This window comes from Grampus griseus (genome assembly GCF_964374135.1).
Source record: "Grampus griseus genome assembly, chromosome: 1".
Classification (NCBI taxonomy): Eukaryota; Metazoa; Chordata; class Mammalia; order Artiodactyla; family Delphinidae; genus Grampus; species Grampus griseus.
In genome coordinates this window covers 5,722,065-5,742,561 of record NC_139017.1, presented here as the reverse complement: position 1 = coordinate 5,742,561, position 20,497 = coordinate 5,722,065, and the positions used below count along the sequence as shown (strand labels likewise).

Here is a 20,497-nt window from a genome sequence, read left to right as displayed (position 1 = left end):
GACTAATATATAAGAAAATAAAAATAAATTATTTGATGTGATACATTGTATACTTTGAGTGAATCCCCACCACAGAAAAGGAGAATTGAGTAAAATGCTAATTTTTTATTTTTGAGAGAAGCAGTTACTTTCCAATTTTAAAGATATAGTCAGTTCAAATATCATATGTAGTTGATTTGATTATTTGTATCAGTGGATATGATGAGTGGTATGGGTGATTCCAAACAGCAATAATGCAAAAGTCTTTCATATGTGTTTTTGGAATAATTTTTCATGAGCGTTTTCCTAATTCTTTTCCTGTCATCAGAATCAACTGCATGCTTAAGAAATTCAGGTTGAACTAATCACTCCAGATCTACTGTATCTGAAACTTAAGGGACTGGGCCTGAAAATCTATTTCTAGCAAGTCTTCACTTTATCTTGAGACTATTTGAGACTATTTGGGACACCACGTATGGAACACTTTACCTTTTTATTTATCTAGCTCATATTAAAATATATATGGATCAACAAAGGAGTGGTAGTGCAAGTGGCATGTTAAAGTCACCATAGAGAAGTTACAAACCAGACAAATCAGTTAAGGGACTGAATATTCTACATTTAATCTACTATAAACTGATACCAACACTCTAAAACATAATAGCGTTCTAATAAATGCATTTGCTTTCTCCCTAAATTCTAGCAAACTTCTCTTATGTGATAGGGCTTAAATAATATTTTCAAAATACTGAGTGAAAAGATACATTGTGTTCAGTGCATGGTAACTTGTGAATAATCATCATCTGAAATTTTCTTAGTTAAATAGTCTCAAACATATTTGTTATAGGCTAGGATTCTAAAAAAATTAAGAAAATATTTTAATGCTTACACAAACAACAAAGACATAATTTCATTTTTCCTTATGTGACAGAATTTTGATAAGGTAATCTATATAAATGAGATAGTTTTTTGTTTGTTTTTTGTTTTGCAGGAGTACACAAAAGAGATAAAACTGGAGAAAAAATAATTGACATGTACTACAGAAATATTTCACTCCTAAATTCTAAGCTGCATGTTCAAGAAGATCTATGAATGTTTTAAAAGCAATATCTCTTAGGCCATAAAAACAAAAGGGCTTTTGTTATCAATTGCAAAACAAGTTTTATCTGTTACACCTTCCAGAAGACTTGAATTGCTCTTTTTCTCTTATTCCTAAAGAAAATATCCTCACCCATAAACATTTTTTCTCTTCTTTGCATCATTTTGTCATTTACTGTCCTCTTTTTTACTTTATATGTAAAATCACAAAAATCAACACATAAATCATGATTCTCTTTACTTGTTAATTTCTTTAGCAAGAAGCCATGAAAAAACAATATCTTCTAGCAGAACACCTCTATATGCATGCCTGTGTGCACGCACATACCACTTCACATATATGCAAACCTTCACACTCACATGCTATAAAAGTACATGTACACACATGCAGTCCCACAACTCCACTAGTATCTTGGAAAGCCATGATTGGCTCTATTTCCCTTGTTTATCAAATGAAAAGGACTTTATTTTAAATAAAGCAACTGTAACACTAATATCAATCTAAATTAGTTCATATTTGCTATGGATACAAAAGCAAATTTGAGAGGACATATGGCTAATACACAAGTAATAAAGCAAAGGCCATGTAGATTTGCTTCCTAGAATTATCCAATTTATAAAAATATGAGTCCATTCTTCAGTTAATATCAGGAGTGCAGTACTGGGTATATAATAGAGGTGCATTTTTCAACTAAAATGAGATCATCTAAAGCCTGAAGCAAAAAATGAGGGATCTGGAAAGTATTTCATTGGATGACAAGTTTAAGGAACTGGAAGTGTTTAACCTAAATATGAAGAATATGCACTAACAAAATGGCTGTCTTTAAATACTGAAGTGACCATCACTACTAAAGTGAGATGATTCATAATATGATGCTCTATTGTATAGGATTAATTATAGAAAAATATGAGATTATGAATGATATTACCCGATTTTGAAATGGCCATCATTATAAAGTGGAGAGCTCGCCAATCCATATAAATGTGCCAAAGACTAGATAAGAGCTTGCAAGTGACTGGATTTTTTTCCTGAGGTAAAAACAATTTTGCATGGTGTGAGGTCTCTCATTAAATGACTTCGAAATTCCATTTTAAGTATAATATCGTGTGAAGTAAAATTCTTTCTTTTTTTAATTAATTTATGTTATTTTATTTTATATTTTTGGCTGTGTTGGATCTTTGTTGCTGCATGCTGGCTTTCTCTACTTGCGGCGAGCAGGGGCTAATCTTCATTGTGGTGCATGGGCTTCTCATTGTGGCGGCTTCTCTTTTTGCGGAGCATGGGCTCTAGGCACGTGGGCTCAGTAGTTGTGGCACATGGGCTCAGCAGTTGTGACTTACGGTCTCTAGAGCACAGGTTCGGTAGTTGTGGTGCACGGGCTTAGTTGCCCCACTGCATGTGGGATCTTCCCGGACTAGGGCTCGAACCCTTGTCCCCTGTATGGGCAGGCGGATTCTTAACCACTGGGCCACCAGGGAAGCCCAAAACTCTTAATTAATCTAGCGATCTCTCCAAGTCAATATCACTGCGGACCATGGATGATATTAAAGCATAAATTTATACAAATGCTTTTCAAAGCTAAAATGAAAAAAAACAAACAAAAAACAAACAAAATGCTTTTTGACCCATGTCTTCTAACAGGTACAAAAAAATGTCCTTTGGGTTTACTATTTATAATATGGAGTGGATTTTTCTTTTATTTGATCCAACGGCAACTCTTTGGGAATCAACGCCACTTAGTGTACTGTACACTTTCAGGAACTCTCCAGCACCATAAAGTTCTCTAGTACTCAGAGATTTAGGACAGAGCTTACTTTTTATCTTTCCCCATTTTTTTCATGATTTTAGTTGATTTTCAACATCCTCCTAGTATTTCCCTTTCCAGATTTAAATGTGCTTTTCCTTCCTTCCTTCCTCCTTTTCTTCCCTCCTTCCTTCCTTCCTCTCTTCTGCTCTCCCTCTTTCCTTCTTCTCTTCCTTCCTTCCTTCCTCTTTTATGGCCTGCCTCCTCCCATCTAACTTTATCTGAACTTACCTCCATCCAGGAGGTCATTTTAGTGGACTCAAACTATATGGTTTTGAACAATACACCAGGGCAAATCTGCCCTCATCAATCCTTAAAATGTGATTTTTCCACATGTTTATACTCAAAATAAAATTAAGATCATTTTGTCACATTTATCCTAATATAATAGTGGAAATGGGTGTATGTAATAAAAAATAAAGTGGAGTTGCAATCCTTATTAGGTCATATCTGTTCTTACTGACATATGTTACCATTGGTTAATAACATTATTTTTATGTTGGTCAACAATGTTTTATTTGGGCAGATCCTATTATATTGTTTGCTATTCTAAAAGTGTTTTGTTCCAACCTTTAACTTTTGTTTTTGATACTGTAACTGACTACCATGTTGAACTCTCTCATAGGTAGTGATATTTTTCAGGTTTATTTTCTGAGTTTTCTAGGCAATCATGTCATCTGGAAATCTCCAATATTTGTATTCCCATTTTATTGTTCTTGTCTTATTACGTTGACTAGAACCTTTTGATGAAAAAAAAATAATCAAATAACCATGGTGTGCATTCTTAGAAGGCTTCTAGTGCTATAGCAGTAATTATATTGTTGACTATGAGATTGCAATAAATACTTATGTTTTACTAAAACTCATAACAGGAATGAATGAATGTTGATGTTAAAAAAAACCTGTCTTGAATCTATTAGTTGATGGTACATTTTTGTTTTTCTCTTGATTTATTGATTTGGTAAACTATTTTAATAGTTTTTCTATTAGGCAATTATTTTTTTCAGTTGTGGAATAAGTTGTTTTTGTAATAGTGAACTATTCATGTAATTTACTGCTGGATTCATTTTCCTATATTTTAGGAGATTTTCTTCTATGCTCATAACTAAGATTGATGTGCTATTACCTTTAGATTATTCTAATATCTTCAAATACAGACTGAAAAACTCTCCAGATATTTTATTCTCTGGAACAATTTTAAGTATATAGAGATTTTTTTGTATAACCATCATCAATTTGTCTTAACAATATCAACTGCCTTAATACTGATTTAAATGTTTTATTTTTTTCCCATTTTCCATTGCTCTGGTTACTTGAATTTAGCATAAAAATTATGCAGGATCTTGTTAAAAGGCAATTTCCTTGTTTCAGTCTTAAAATTCTTGTTTACTTTCTTTAAAATACCAAAAATAATTCTGACCCAGGTTGTCAGTGCACCATTCTTTCAGAAACACTTTTTTTTTTTTGCTCTAATAATGCCTTGGACTCTGTTTAGGATGCCAAAGTTTTGCAGATATTCTCTTTTGGAAATTATGCTACATACAGATCATTACCAAAGGAAAATTCTTCCTCTGTGTCCACTTGGTGCTTTTCCCTTCCTGCTTTCCTCTGATCCTGTGATATTGGTCATGGAGTCCAGGTACCAGTTTTTCTATTACTACACTCATTCAAACAAGGCAATATCTACCTGGACTTTCTGGTCTAACTGTTGTTCTTCCCTTCCAATCATTCTCTGTGATGGTGACGGTAGCGCTTCTTAGTCATATGAAGTAAGTCCATTAGATTGTAAGCTCCATGAGGGTTGGGACCATATTGTTCATGTTTATGTCTTAAGTATCTCTTAAGTTACTTGAGACCTATTAGGGACCTATTCCTGTTCAATGCCTGAATGAAGGTCCCCAGTTCTTTCTTTGGTACAAACCTTAAGGACTCTGAGTCGATAGTGTAGTGGAATAGATAAAGTCATCTTCCTTTCCTTAGGTTATAACTATTTTGAGGATGCAAAACTTGGGTTTGTGGTGAGCTGAATCCTCGTAAGCTCTTATTCCAACTTGGTCTACCTTGTGATTAATGATCATTCCCTGCAGCTTTTTTTTTTTTTCAGTTTTATTAATTTGGATGTGTTTGTTTATTTGCACCATCTCCCCATGATTTAATGAACATTTAGAAAAAAATCCACTACTGTTGATTGATTTAATTTTTACAGTGTTGCTATGACTTGGGTAAGGCCACCATCAACTTTATTTTATAGAGAAAAAACTTCAATTCAAATAATTTTAGCGACTTGCCCAAATTTATAGCTAGTACTGAGACAGAATTGGGACACTGGTCCTTCTGTTACTACTTCTTGCTTCCTGCCTCCTCATCAAGTTAGTTCTTCATTATTAGGAGAGTTCTAGGTCACCTGTAAAGTCTTACAAAAGAGGACTGCAAACACCAAACCCACACAGGGGCACTGAGAAGTGTTTGTTTAATACTGCCCTTTGATTATTGACTCTAAACCAGGTTCCTGTCCATTTCCAAATATTCACTCTTAACTTCAGGTAACTAAATTATTTAACAGAGCTACCATTCAAGTGGAACCTTGTAAAACAATAAATTAAAAAATAAGCCTACCATTAATTTCTCATTTAAAAAAATTAGTTTCACCAGTTCATGCTCAAGTGCTTCCAAAGGCCTTCTACCTGGCTTCCAATCTTTACTACATACACAAAAAATAACCTCACTTTAAATACTTTGGAGTCCTTCCTAAAGCATTTCCCAACATCTTTTTGCCCATCTTATTCTTTTCATAATTATGCAAGCCTAACTTTCCCACCTCTTTTAGTTGGTAACATCTTATAAGGAGGCAGAGATTAATTCTGGAGACTTTCAATAGCATTCTCTGCATCTTAAAAATAAAATTTTAAATAATGTCATTTTCAGAAAGGGAAACCAGCTATTATTATATGCATATGTATATATATATATACACATATATATATACACACATATATATGCGTTTAAACAGATATATGTTTATATATAGTACATGTACATATATATATATGTTTAAATAGATATATATTTTTATATAGTGACGATAGATAAATAGATAGATAGATAGATGTAATGGTAATGAGGAAAGAACCTGGGGTGCTAATCACTCATCAATTTTCTTTCATTCTGGATAATGCTGATACCCCTCAATAATAGCATTTATGCTTTTGTCACTCCTTGGTAATCACAGCTTGCTGGTAGCTGGAAATAACAGATTTGTGGTTTCCATGGGAAAAAAATTTACAAGTCCACCCAGGAGTACTTTTTTATTCAAGTCTCTCTTCAGTTTGAAAACTCATGTCCTCATGTCAATGTTCATTTTCAGGACCTACTCTCTGTACTTCCCCATTTTTCTAAAAATAATTAAATTTAAGCAATCCCAATTTAACTTAAGCCTATGCACAGGAAGCAAAACATAAAGAAAGCTAGAATAAGTATTTAGCTTTATTTAGGTATAAAGATACACTTTTTTCACCCTTAAATTGCAAAAAGATTTTGCTTCTTCATACCTTGGCCCAACTGCGTGGTGGCGGGCAGGTCTGGATCAAGTAGGTATATATACATACTCATACAGGGTATAAAGATATATATATACACAAATATATGAACATGCATAAATGTAAACATACGTTCGTAAAGTATAAAGCTGTTAGCCACAGGAAGGTGGATAAACTTACATAATAACGACTACAGGTAGCATGGCCTCACCACAAGCCTAACGGCCTCCCAATCAAAACTCATAACAACTACAACATGTAAACCCTCTTTGCTTTTTCTGTATGCATATAAGATAAGAAGAGGATAGAAGACACCATGTAATTTCTAACTCAGATTGGACTCTTGCACCAGTCATTTTAAAGCCTTGAAGGAAAAATATAACAATGCTCCCACAGCCCAGGATTGCTAGGAATGGGCGGCATGATTAAATAGCAAAGCCCAGTTTGGGAAGAAATGTGTGTGTTTTGGGGGAGGAAGCTATTGGGTGTCAAATAGTCAGGGCATGATCAACAGATGCTAGTTGTTAGTATGAAACTGGAAATTACACAAAGACTTCCATATGCAATGAAAGAAGCACCTTTTAGTTTTATTGAATTCTTTGCACCAATGTCATAAGATTTTAAATCAGTTCTGCAAGCCCTCTCCCATTCTGCACCTCAAAAGTCATAGATCAGTAATAGGCACAGCTCACTGGGAACACACATTTCTTTAGGATTTATTTTATTACTTAATATTCTTACTTAAGTAACATATATGATTTTAATAGATAAATCATACTGGGTTGAATACAGTTAAAGACATGGTCCCACAATTTGGAGAAAGAGGGGGAAACAGTCACAAATAGAATTTCACTCAATAAATATTACAATAAATCTAATGGGTTTTCTAGAGAAACTGAATTTTTTTCCACAATAGTTTGTTGGTATGTTCATTTATTTGTTTATTTTGTAGTGAAGTATAACAGCTAAGAGGGATAAGAGCACAGACTTTGGAATCAGATGATATGCATCTGATTATCAGATTTCCTAACATTTATTCTCTGTAAAATGTGGATATTATTTCCATTAACAGGTTATGAAAATTAAAGAAGATACTTTCTACGTGAGACAAACAACTGGACAATGGCAAATAACTTTTTTCTGGTATGTTGGTAGCTTAAAAATATTCCTAGAATAAACACTTATAAAGGGAAAAACAAAAACTGTGGATCACTGATGCCAATTTGATGTAGTTGATTCCTCCAAGATATTTGCTTAGGAAAAATGAGGATATAAGGCAATAAATAACTTCAGTTTACCCCAGAAAACTCCTACAGATCAATTTATTGGGGACAACAGTCCATTTACCTAGGCAAACACATCACTTATTTATAAGACATTAAGACTTGCATTGTCTTTTTACTTATTACTCATTAAGAGTTCAAAACCCTCACTTTGCTGTGTCCGCCAATGCTAAGTGACTTATCCTTTTTCACCATGAAAGATCCCTCTTACACCACTTGAGCCCTTATTCCAAAGCCTAATAAATATCTCACTTCTAACATCATCTTCTGAAGCATTGCTAATGCTTACTCACTAACTTCAGGGAGTTTAAATAAACTTAGTTTTGCTTCATTTACAAGCATCTGGTGACATGTCAATTATTTAAACAACAGTATAAAGGAAATTATCCTACATCTGCTGATTTATAACGTAATTATTTTTACTCAATCATAGAAGATGCAGGCCTAGATTGTCATTTTTAACACTGCATGGTATTCTTCTATATATTCCTCTATGTTAACAGTGCACCATTTTTTCACAATTCTCTTACATACATAAATGGATTTTTAGGTTTTGTTGGTTTATTATGAAAAAATAAGAAAAAAATCATGCACTTTTCTAATAAGTAATAAATATATTGTCTATATTTTTACTAAATAACATAAAATCTAAATGTCAAATCAATTTAAACCTATGTATATGACAAACAACATAGCAGTAATCTAAAAATCTGGTTATCATCTTATTTTAACAGTCAAATAAGTTTCTCTCAGAGTACTTTCCCAATACTTTTTTCCCAAACTGTCCAAGAAGGTAAAAATGATACAGTTAAAATGTGAAACTGTTACACTACAGAAACATTTGCTGTCAGTTTTGTCAGGAAAATTATCCAAAAGTTGGAAGTAAGCAAAAGAGATTACTAGATGTTCTTTTAATAAAATGCTGACTTTGTATTTTCTGTGCATTTTTACCACCATGGAGGAACAGACCTTAGTAAGCAAAGTTGTGTCAAGTAGACATGCAAAGAACCTCCACCCAACAAAAGAGAAAGCTCCAAAGGTTAATGCACATGGACCCGTAGGACTTCTGGAGGTGGGGCTGCTAACCCAACCACCTTATTTTGACATTGCCTGGAAATACCTAGCTTCTTCAATACTCTACCAGTTTTAAATTAGTACTGTTTCCCTCCTTAATCAATGAGTTGAATATAAGTTTTGACAAGTTTTCATTTCGTATTTGGATGAGGGACATGATCTTTTAACCTTTTGAAAATTGTACTCTAACAGTTCCTCCTCTAATAAGGGCTTCTTATTAATTACCAGCATAATTTAAGTTGTCCCAAATGCTTTGGAAAACAATTTGGTATTTATATTATAAAATAAACCAAAGGTTCTATAAAATTCCAATCAAAATCACATGGGCAATGTTGTGGAACTTGATAAGCTGATTCTATAGAGGGTGAAAGATTAAACTAAATAAGACATTTGTGAAGAAGAATAAAGAGTAGATATTTTCCCTACCTGATATCAAGACTTATGATCCTACAGTAATTAAAAGATTATAAGTATGGCACCGAGAAAGAAAAATTGATTCGTGGAATAAAACAGTCAAGAAATTGACTCATGCATATATTGAATATTATTATGTAACAAAAAGAGTATGACAGGTCAATAGTAAAAAGAGGAACTTTCAATAAATTGATTTTTTAAACAGTTATCCAAATAGGAAAAAAAAGTGAAATTGGACTCCTATCTCACACCATATGGATTAAATCACCTTTACATAGATTAAGGAAAATTTTAAACTCTTATTAAAAAATAATGGTGAGGGCTCCCCTGGTGGTGCAGTGGTTGAGAGTCCGCCTGCCGATGCAGGGGACATGGGTTCGTGCCCTGGTCCGGGAGGATCCCACATGCCGCGGAGCGGCTGCACCCGTGAGCCATGGCCGCTGAGCCTGCGCGTCTGGAGCCTGTGCTCCGCAATGGGAGAGGCCACAACAGTGAGAGGCCCGTGTACCGCAAAAAAAAAAAAAAAAAAAAAAAAAAAAAGTAGAAGAAATGGCAGGTACAAAGGGAAAAAAAATGTGAGAAAAAGTATAGTACACTTATGGAATTAAAAGAAGTTAAAATGGCTTGAGCACAGGAAGTGTATCAGGTAATAGCAATATGGGAAAGCAGAGAGGTAGAGAAGAAGCCAGATAATTAAAAGAACTTGAATAGAAGCCAAGAAATGTGTTAATAAACAGTGACAGTACCATGGAGGAGCTACTTATTGAAAATACCCAAGCACCCCACTGAACATACAGATGTATTACCTCATTTAATTCTCAAGACATACCCTTAATGGTACTATTACTATTTCCATTTTACAGATTAGGAGACAGAGGCATTTGCCCAAAATCACACAAATCCTACATGGTGGACCTAGCATTCACAACCAGGCAGTCTAACTCCCATACGCCTAAGCCTGATGATATATGAGCTTTAACCAAGAAAGAAACATCGTGGTATATAAATCAAATTTACTTTTCTTTTTGCTATTTTTTACTGAGATAAAGGATGGATTTTAAGGACAGAAGGGAATGAATGAGCTAAGGATACCCAGGAGGAGTAAACTGTGATGAGAAATTTTAAGATCTACTATCTTAGCAACTTTTTTTAAGATCTACTATCTTAGCAACTTTCAAATATGCTATACAGTATTTTAAACTACAGTCACCATGTTGTACATTACATGCCCAGGACATTTATTTTATAGCTGGAGGTCTGTACTTTGACCATCTCCACCCCAAATTTACTTTTTATTTTTTAAGTTATTGTATTTTTTTTTCTGATTACAAAATATAGTAAAACGGATTATAAAATATACAACCATAGCTGATAGACATTTTTGGAATTTATTGGATTAAATTTTATTTACACAAGAAATACTGCCTAACAATTTCACCTTCAACTATTTTAGTTTAGTAAATAAATATTATTCCTAAGACTGTACCATGATTAAGTACCACATAACTGAATTTGGTAGACATGGAATTTTGGCACCCAGACCACTCTCCTTCAATGATAGCTGGATAATTGCTAGCTCTAAGCTGCTACAGGCTCTGCCTCGGTTGCAATGAGCCAGCCTACCTGAGATCACACCTTTCACAACCCAAACTCTTATCAAGAGTTTGTTCTTATCAAACTCTTACCAAACTCTTATCTTCTCTGCTTCCAGAGAATCCGATAAGAGACACTGGAAATTACTTTAGATAGATTGTCTATGAGTTTAATGGTAACTCAACTTGATCAAAAAGCAAGCAACTGATTGTGATTACATTGGCAACGTATAGATAACAGCAAACTGCTTTATCACAAAAAAAGACTTCAAAGTAACTCAGTATTTTGCTTCTGACAATATGGTAAAACATATTCCATAAACTCTTCCCAAATGAAATACCTTGAGAAGCTAAATAAATTATTAAATGCACACGCACACACACACCACATCACTTTTTTAACGTGTATATCTTAGTTAGTAGGAAAGTAAGGGAAATCCTTAGAAGCCAGAAAAGACAAGAAATTAAGAAACCAGAGATATAAGTTAGCATTAAATCTGCTGTTCACCCTGGTGCTTTCTGCCAATTTTTGATGATATGGAGTTTCTATTCTGACAGACAGGAGACCTGGCAAAGAAATCTCCCACAGAAATCCCCTAGAAAGAACCAGGGTTATTGAAAAGGCAATGTACATCATCAGTGCATGAACTAAGGAAAATCTCTTATAGCAGAAGAGGATGTGAATGCACTTAGCCGTCTTGGCCATGCATTGATCCGTACTGAAAGAAATAAAGAGACACTGAGACTTGCTGTATTCATTTTCTAGAGCTGCCATTACAAAATACTTGGGTGACTTAAACAACAGAAATTTATTTTCTCATAGTTCTGGAGGCTGGAAGTCTAAGATCAAGGTGCCAGCAGGTTGATTTCTCCTGAGGCCTTTCTCCTTGGCTGGCAGAGGGCACCTTCTGACTGTGTCCTCACGGGATCTTCCCTCTGAGTTCAAGCATCCGTGCTGCCTCTGTGTGAGCAAATTTCCCCTTTTTACAAGGACACCAGTCAGACTGGATTAGGGCCCATCCTGATGGCCTCATTTTAACTTAATTACCCCTTTAAAGGCCCTGTCTCCAAATACAGTCACGTTCTGAAGTACTGAGGATTAGGGCTTCAACATAACGAATGTTGTAGGGCACAATTCAGCCCATAACACTTACAAACAATAAACCTAAAATCATTGGCTTCAATTCCTCACCTCTTCTTCTTTCTTAAGCCTATTCCACTTCTCCACCAAATTGCAATCATCAAGGTCACCGGTGACCTCTACGTGGCACGATGCAGAAATCAGGTCATCTAACCTATTCTATCAGCATTGGGCATAGTCGATCACTTCCTCATCCTTGAATCCCTTTCTTCACTCTATTCTCTTGGTTTTCTTCCACCTTACAGTTTACTCCTCCTGGGTATCCTTGGCTCATTCATTCCCTTCTGTCCTTAAAATCCATCCTTTTGCAGCTATACTCAAAGAGTAATGAATCTCTATGCCCAAGTTTGCCAAATTTATATATCCCACCCACTCCTCTCTCCTAAACTCATACATTCAAATTCAACTGCCTACTCAACTTTTCTACCAGGATCTCTAGTGGATGTCTCCAACTTGGCATAACCAAGACCTAAATTTCTGATTTTTTCCCCTGGAATCTTCTCCCAATCTGAGCTGATGTTAAATCCATGCTTCTGGTGGTACACACAAAAGTCATGTAGTTATACCCGAATCCTCTTTTCACTTGAGCATATATTAATATTATTCTCCAGAGTTCTTCGAGCAGTACAAATCTTTTAGCAGAATAAGAAAGAAGAAACTTCTTTTAAAAAATGCTTATAATCAACATGTTTGGTCAACACCAGCTTGCAAGAATGACCTAAAGATATTTAAACCTGCCTGCAGGTTAAAATTGATTTTCAAGGCAAGGTATGGAAAAACAAAGTGAAACAAAACTTCAAGTGATAAATATAAATATTGAACCCAACTGGAAACTTCATCCATGTATCAATCTAGAAAAATAGGTGCAAAATATTTCACATCACTGAAAGAACTGTGATGTGCAAAGTCTTCTATCCTGAGCCATGACCTTTAATTAGATACCACTGCAAAAACTGCCAGATTAGATACCTAGGGATGTATAGTGAGACAGAGGGAAGTATTGGAAAGGAAATAACCACCCACTTTCTTCTTCCCATCACCTTATTGTGTCTGAGAAAGGAGATACTCTGATCTACCTGCTAATTTTCCCTATGCTATCCCCTCGCTCCCCCCAATTAATTCCAATTCTATCATCCAGAGTTCTATAAAAATTCAGGATTGGTTTGAGGATAAAATTTGTCATCGCACAGTTTCTTAAAGCCTCACTAAATCGCAAGCTCCACTAGAGCGATACTTATCAGGTTTTGCTTATAACTGTTTGCCCAGGGCCTAGAATAGAGTGGATGTTCACTAATATATATGGAGTGAAAAATTATTTGGCAGTAGTTGCTGCTGACACCATGTTAGCATCCAAAGTTGACAACTATCAGCATGCAGTGGCTGGCAATCTGTGGCTACTGCCATCTGGCATCTATGCTGGGCAACAAGAACTCCCAAGTTACCTTGCTCCAAAAGGAAGAACACATTTGTCAGTTTGCAAATGCATGCTTCTGATTTGCTGTGGATAATATGGATACTCTAGCATGCCATAGTCCCTCTTTACTTTCTCAACCAGACTTAATTATCATACGAGTTACTGGGCTTTTAAATTTGTGGGTCCACTACTTTTCAATAAAAAATATTCAGCTGGATCTTAAGAAAAATGAACAGCTCAAACTAATTAAGCTTTCTTTTGCCTTCCTTCTCCACCTTGCTCTGCTTCCTTCAGGTCTCATTTCAGATGCCACCCCAACCTCCTTCCTCACCAAAGTCTTTAAGTGACACACATGTATTTTTGCTTAGCACACTCGATTCCTTTGACCATAGTGCTTATTATAATGTATCAGAATGACCTTTTGAAAGGTGTCTATCCATCAAATAAACCTTACAGAGCACAAACCTAGTTCTATGGCATAGAACACAGAAATGTAAAAGAAGGAAAAAGTTAACTTTTAAACAATATTTACATAATTAGAAATTGGGTCCATTTACATTTTGAAAATGTATACCCTCCTTGAGCAAAGCAGAAACCGCTTAGCTTAGTGCTTTGCAAGAATAAAGAACAAAAATAGACTGAAATAGACAGGAAGCTACCAAGTACCAGATGGAATGCATCATTAATAACATCGAACTATAAGCCTCATCAAGAGTTGATTTGAGGGCATGTTTCTTGCTGTGTGTCCCTCCAAAGCTGCTAGTAATGGCTTTGCTTGGCTCTAAAATTGTGAGCGCAGGAACTATGTCTATTTTGCTCATTTTGATTGTGTTCTCAAGAGCTAACACAGTGCCAGGTATACATAATAGGTACTCAATATATTTGCTGAGTGTTGAATGAATTTTGCTATAAAAGTTTGCTTTTTGCTCATTATTATTTACATTCTTATGTGCCAAATCATATTGTCAATTTAAAATCTCTTCTGAAGATGTTTCTAATTTTCCATCATCCTTCCTTTACACATTCTGATGTGGAGGCATATTTGAAATTTCCACCCAGTATTTCCTTCAACCTTCACTCCTCAATATTTTCTTCTCTGTGGGAGAAGTACTATTGAAAATACATATATTTTTCTTTCTGATACTTTCAGAATAACTATTGCACTTCACAAAAATTACTGATAAAATGTGGCTAAAAATGTGTACCATGTGAATATTGACTTATATATTTACTTAAATATTTAAATAAGTACATGTACAGTATTTGAATAGTAATTTACATATTTAACTAATCAGTGGCATCTCTATATTTATATAAAAATATAAGATAGTCGATTTCCATTTATTCATTTCTGTTGGATATTTTTCTTTTACATATTAATAAATCATTAAATTCCAAAAGTATCACTTTGGTAATTCTGCCAAAACATGGCTTTTAGAATCGTGAAACTATTTGCCCCTGAAATGAAACATGTAAGATATCTCTCAGATCAAATAAGTCTGAATTACAATCATCAGTTTTTAAGAGGGAAACAAAAATGAATAGAGCTCATCTCAAAGAACAAATGAAACAAAGCCACAATAGATGACAGAATCCATCCCAGATGGATGGATTGAACCTCTTGTCAGAACCCAAGTCTCTGGTCCAGGGAAATTGAAAAATATGTTTTAAAGTACTAAAAAAAAAAAAAATTGGGGAAAATTCTGGGTCCTGGCTCACCATCATTGACAATATTCATGGAAAGGAACTATGAGGATGGTTGTAAAGCATTTGTAGCATTTTTTAGATGAAAGCAATTTTACTAGCAACCACAGCTATGGGTATAACTACAGCATGACCCTTTCAAGGATCCTGAGGTTTGTCACCAGAACTCAGAAAGCTGCCACCTCACATTCTAATCCCTATTAAGAAGGCTTCCAACTCTAAATATCAATACAAGGCTTTTAGTTTTCTGTTAAAAGATAGTCATTCTACACTATAAAATAGATGATAAGCTCAAGAATACTAATACCATGCAAACTTGCTTACCACTCTAGTATTTATGAAAATATGAATATTTCATTTTTATATTTATAAAAGTTGAGCAAGCACTCGCTCGCCATTAGCAAGGAAGGTGTTCCTTAGAATTAGAAAAAAGTTGAAGTGAAATTAAAGCCTGATTATAGATACAGCTTGTGAAAATAACTGAGATTCAATTGTAATGGAATTTTTCTTCTTAATGATGGAATCATATTTTCCCTCATTTAAAGAAAAAATGGAAATGACAAGAATATGTGTAGTTTTATCTAACAACCAAAGAATATAAAGATCTCTATAATTATATTTAACAATATGTTTATGCAGAAAGAATCTCTACTTGGCAATTCCATTTCAAACCAGCTTTCACTTTCTCCATGCATATACGACAATTCTACCCTTTTTTTCTTATTAAACTTGTTTGTAAATGTACTTGGTATTAATTCATGGTAACAAAAGTTAAAATTAAAGTGAAAAAATTAATTTTGTTGTCCATAAATGTTATAGGTCTCTTATATACAAATGCTGAAAGATACTACATATGCAAAAAGTATTATTAATAGAGATGCCAGCAGTTTCTGATGAAGAACAGATTTACATATACCAAAAGAATGTTATAATTTATACAAAGAGTCAGTAAAATCTGCAGTAATGAAGTTACTAAATCTTACATATTTATGCTTTGACTAAAAAAACTTGCAGATGCCTGAATTGACTATATTATTTGATATGTGTTATATCACTTAAGACTTCAGCTTGCAATTGAGGAAACAAACCTATTCAAACTATCTTAAATTAAAAAGGAATTTAAACTCATTCATAATTGAAAAGTGCCAGCCTGGGATTGACTGACGGAATGGCTTGAAGCAGGAGCTCATCAATTTCACTGACTTTATTTTTCTCCATCTCCCAGGCTTCATTTCCCTTACTTTATCCTGAAACGGATTTTCCTTTATGGTAATTAGATCTCTACAACTGCTTCAGAAATTGCATCTGTTCATGTGAAGTGCAGAGAAGAAGAAGCAAGTCTTTACCAGAATCTCATTGACCACAGGGTGTCAATGGATCTGATTGTGCCATATATCCATCCCTAAAATAAACACTGAGTTCAGGGGATGAAGTTCTCTGATTGGCTTAGCCTTGGCCATATTCTTCGGTCTCAAATCTGGAGCTTAATTAGGGGTGGGGTGGAGGGAGGAAGGCACTAAAGCCCATGGACTGAGATGGAGGAATAGGTGGTTTTCCAGAGAGAAATCAAGAATCAAGATAAAAAATGAGCAACTGGGGCTTCCCTGATGGCGCAGTGGTTGAGAGTCCGCCTGCCGATGCAGGGGACACAGCTTCGTGCCCCGGTCCGGGAGGATCCCACACGCCGCGGAGCGGCTGGGCCCGTGGGCCATGGCCGCTAAGCCTGCACGTCCGGAGCCTGTGCTCTGCAACGGGAGAGGCCACAACAGTGAGAGGCCCGCGTACCACAAAAAAGAAAAAAAAAAGAGCAACTGGATGCCAGTGGCAATACGATGTATGATATGATGCAAATTATACGATGTAAAACAATACAGTTCACATTAAAATCACACATAATCAGATTTATTTTCAGTGCTAAGCAAGATCTTCATGTTCCTATATCTTAAATATCGTTATCATAAATAATATTGAAAAATGACATTAGAAGTGCATTAGGACATTTCTATCTTGATTTAATATTTGGGGTGTCAGCTTATTACGGCAGTTCCTAGCTATCAAAATTTCATTTTGCATACATCTCTAGCTACAAATAGGAAAATCAAATTAGATATAATTTTGTGTTAAACTGTCCCCTAGCTTAGAGAAAATTAAGTTAAATAAAATGCCAGGTTTCAACTTTTATAAATACAGGGAGTGTTTTGTTATATAATCTTCAGTTTTTACATCTATTTTATATTGTTATGACTGGAGTAGAGAAAGCAAAGGAAGGTGATCATGGAAAGGTGTCAGGGTTTCATAAGCCACATTAAGGAGTTTGAAATTGGACTTTAAAGGTAACGGGGAGCCATTTAGATAGAGAATTATTTGTTATGTCTGTGGTTTTTGATAGTTCTAATCAGTATAGACATTGCATTTAAAGGGTCAAGGTTAAATATGAGGAAACTCCAGTAGTCCAGGAAAAAGGTGATGTTAAGTAAATTTAAAAACGAACACTTATTTAGGGCTAGAAATAAGACAATTTGGTGATTTGTTGTATATCAAGGTCCCTGTGGAGAAAAGAAGTCAAATTTGACTCCCAGATTTCTAGCTCAAGCATCTGATTAGATGTGGGTGTCATTTAACAGGAAATCAAATATCAGAAAAGTGATATTTCAGTGATTTTTAGTTGTTGGAGAATAGCTAGTGAAGAGATAGAAAATGACAAAATCAACATTCTCAGTAGTTTCACGGTCATTTGTGGATTTTCACAAAGCAGCAAAAAAATATGAGTCTTTAGGGCGAGTTTTCAGCTGAGGTTGAACAAGATGCTCTAACTTCTTTTATATATATATATTTTAATATATTTTATATATATATATATATATATATATAAAAAACTTCTCATACTTTGAACAAGTGCCTTTTCTATGGTCTATTTAGTGTCATGTTTTTTGCATTTTGTGTGCTTTTTGTTGGTGATTTCGCTGTTCAAAATAACCCTCAAGCCACAATGCTGAAGTACTGTCTGGGTTCCTAGATGCCAGGCTGGGATGCACCTTATGGAGAAAATATGCTTGTTAGATAAGCTTCATTCAGGAATAAATTAGTGTTATTGGCTGTGAGTTCAATGTTCCTTCAGAAAAAGGAAGTTCACTGATCTGTATGTGAGCCTGCTCTGGAAAATGTCTAATTGAGATCTATAGTGTATGATGAAGCTATGGAAAAGTTGGAAAACTGGCTAAATGTGTGGATTCATGAGATGTGAACAACGAGATGTTCACACCTGCATACCTGTATACAAATTATATATACAGTTAACCCTTAAACAATGCAAGGGTTAGAGATCGGTCAAAAATTCACTGGTAACTTTACAGTCGGCCCTCTGTATCCTTGAACTTAACCAACCACAGACCACGTACTACTGTAATTTTTACCATTTAAAAAAATCCACATACAAGTGGACCCACGCAGTTCAATCCTGTGTTGTTCAAGGGTCAACTGTATATATATTATATAAACATAGTTATAATATGAAGTTATCACTTGTACTAATCCTTGATCAGGACCTATCTTGTAGTTATACTTGGATAGTATAATGTATTCTTGTCTGTTCTTTAAATGTTACCAACACAAAGGCACTAACAGCCTTACACATTTTTACATTCCCCACAGTGTGTTGGTTCTACAGTATACCCCTCAAAATTTCCTGTTGAAGAAACAAAGGGTTTTTTGAAATGGCAAATTATCTTTTATTCATTTTAATGGGAATGGAAAAGGTAGACCTCAGAGCATTTATGAGCCATTTATTAGCTTCAGTAATTTGTCTTTTGTTATCAAAGTATAAGGTTTTACTACCACAAAGGCTGAAAGTACACACATAGAAATCTATCACACGAAAATAAAGTTGGTTAAAATTAACTGAAATGTGTTCCGAATTATTCACACATAATGACACTTTACTAGCAAAAGAGGGTGACCTAAAATCAATGGTATTAATAATCTAACAAATTTCCCCAAAATGAGGCCGTTATCTTTACAGTTTCAAGTACTTTAAAAGCTGCTTGAATTTCTTTCACAGGGAAGAATATTAATAGGAAACCATTATTCCGCTTATAAATCAGCATGTGTCCTTTGAAAGCAGCATATATTTCTAGCATATGAAGGATATATGCTTAATAACGCAGAATCTTTCATTTAAATAAAAAAATAAAGTTGCAATTTGAAAAGTTTCCATTACTTTAAATAATTGAATGTGAAACAAAGTTCCTGATGCACATGAAGGAACATAATTCATATAAAGAAATACATGAAGCTTCAAGTTGAATTCATTTCTCACTGTAATCTGCAGATGTTCAAATGATTTTTTAATTTGTTTAGTTCAGCAGTTGCCATGAAAAGATCCAATCTGTAGGTCAAGAAACTATTCAAGAAACCTGTTTTTACACTTATGCATCTTCAACAATTACATAGCTCAAGCACTTTGTCCTAAGTATGTGCAAGGCAAGTTGACAAATATGGGTAAAAGGAAACAGAAGGAAAAAACAATCCCAAATGACTAATAAGAGGAAAAAATTTTCATCACCAATAAAAATTTTCATCTCCAAAATGTACTTGTATTAGATTAGTCATAAATACCATCTTAATATATGTCTGCTATATGCTAAGAATGTATTTTTTATTATTTTTATTGTTGTATACAACTAATGTACAACATTAAGCTAGTTCAGGTGTACTACATAATGATTTGACATTTACATACATTAAGAAATGATCACCAGGATAGGTATAGGAACCATCTTTCACCGCACAATGTTATTACAATATATGACCATATTCCTTATGCTATATATTATATCCCTGTGACTTACTTATTATAAAACTGGAGGTTTGTACCTTCTAACCCCTTCACCTATTTTGCCCACCACTCTCCATTCTGGCACCCACTGGTTTCTTCTCTGCATCTATGAGTCTGTTTTCACTTTGTTTTGCTTATTCCTTTTGGTTTTTAGATTCCACATATAAGCGAGTTTGTGTGTTGTCTTTCACTGTCTGACTTATCTCACTCAGCATAATACCCTAGTCACAAAAAGATTTCTCCTTTTTTATGGCTGAGTTACATTTTATTGTGTGTGTATATATATATGTATATATATATATACATACACACACACACACACACACGTATATATATATATACACACACATACTATATATCACCTCTTCTTTATCCATTCATCTATCAATGGACACTTAGGTTGCTTCCATATCTTGCCCATTGTGAATAATGCTGCAATGAACATTAGAGTGTATACATCTTTTTGAATTAGTTTTTTATTTTCTTCAGGTAAATACCCAGAATTGAAAGTGCTGGATCATAGGGCATTTCTATTTTTAACTTTTTGAGGACTCTCCGTACTTCTTTCCATAGTGGCTTCACAAATTCACATGCTCACCAATAGTACACTAGTGTTCCCTTTT

The 20,497-nt window shown here is 34.5% G+C and overlaps 1 protein-coding gene across 2 annotated transcripts in view; it reads right to left on the bottom strand.

The window, feature by feature from the left end:
* KCNT2 (potassium sodium-activated channel subfamily T member 2) overlaps window positions 1-20,497 on the bottom strand; it is a 369,346-nt gene that overhangs the window by 262,702 nt on the left and 86,147 nt on the right. The gene's annotated exons all lie outside the window — the stretch shown is intronic.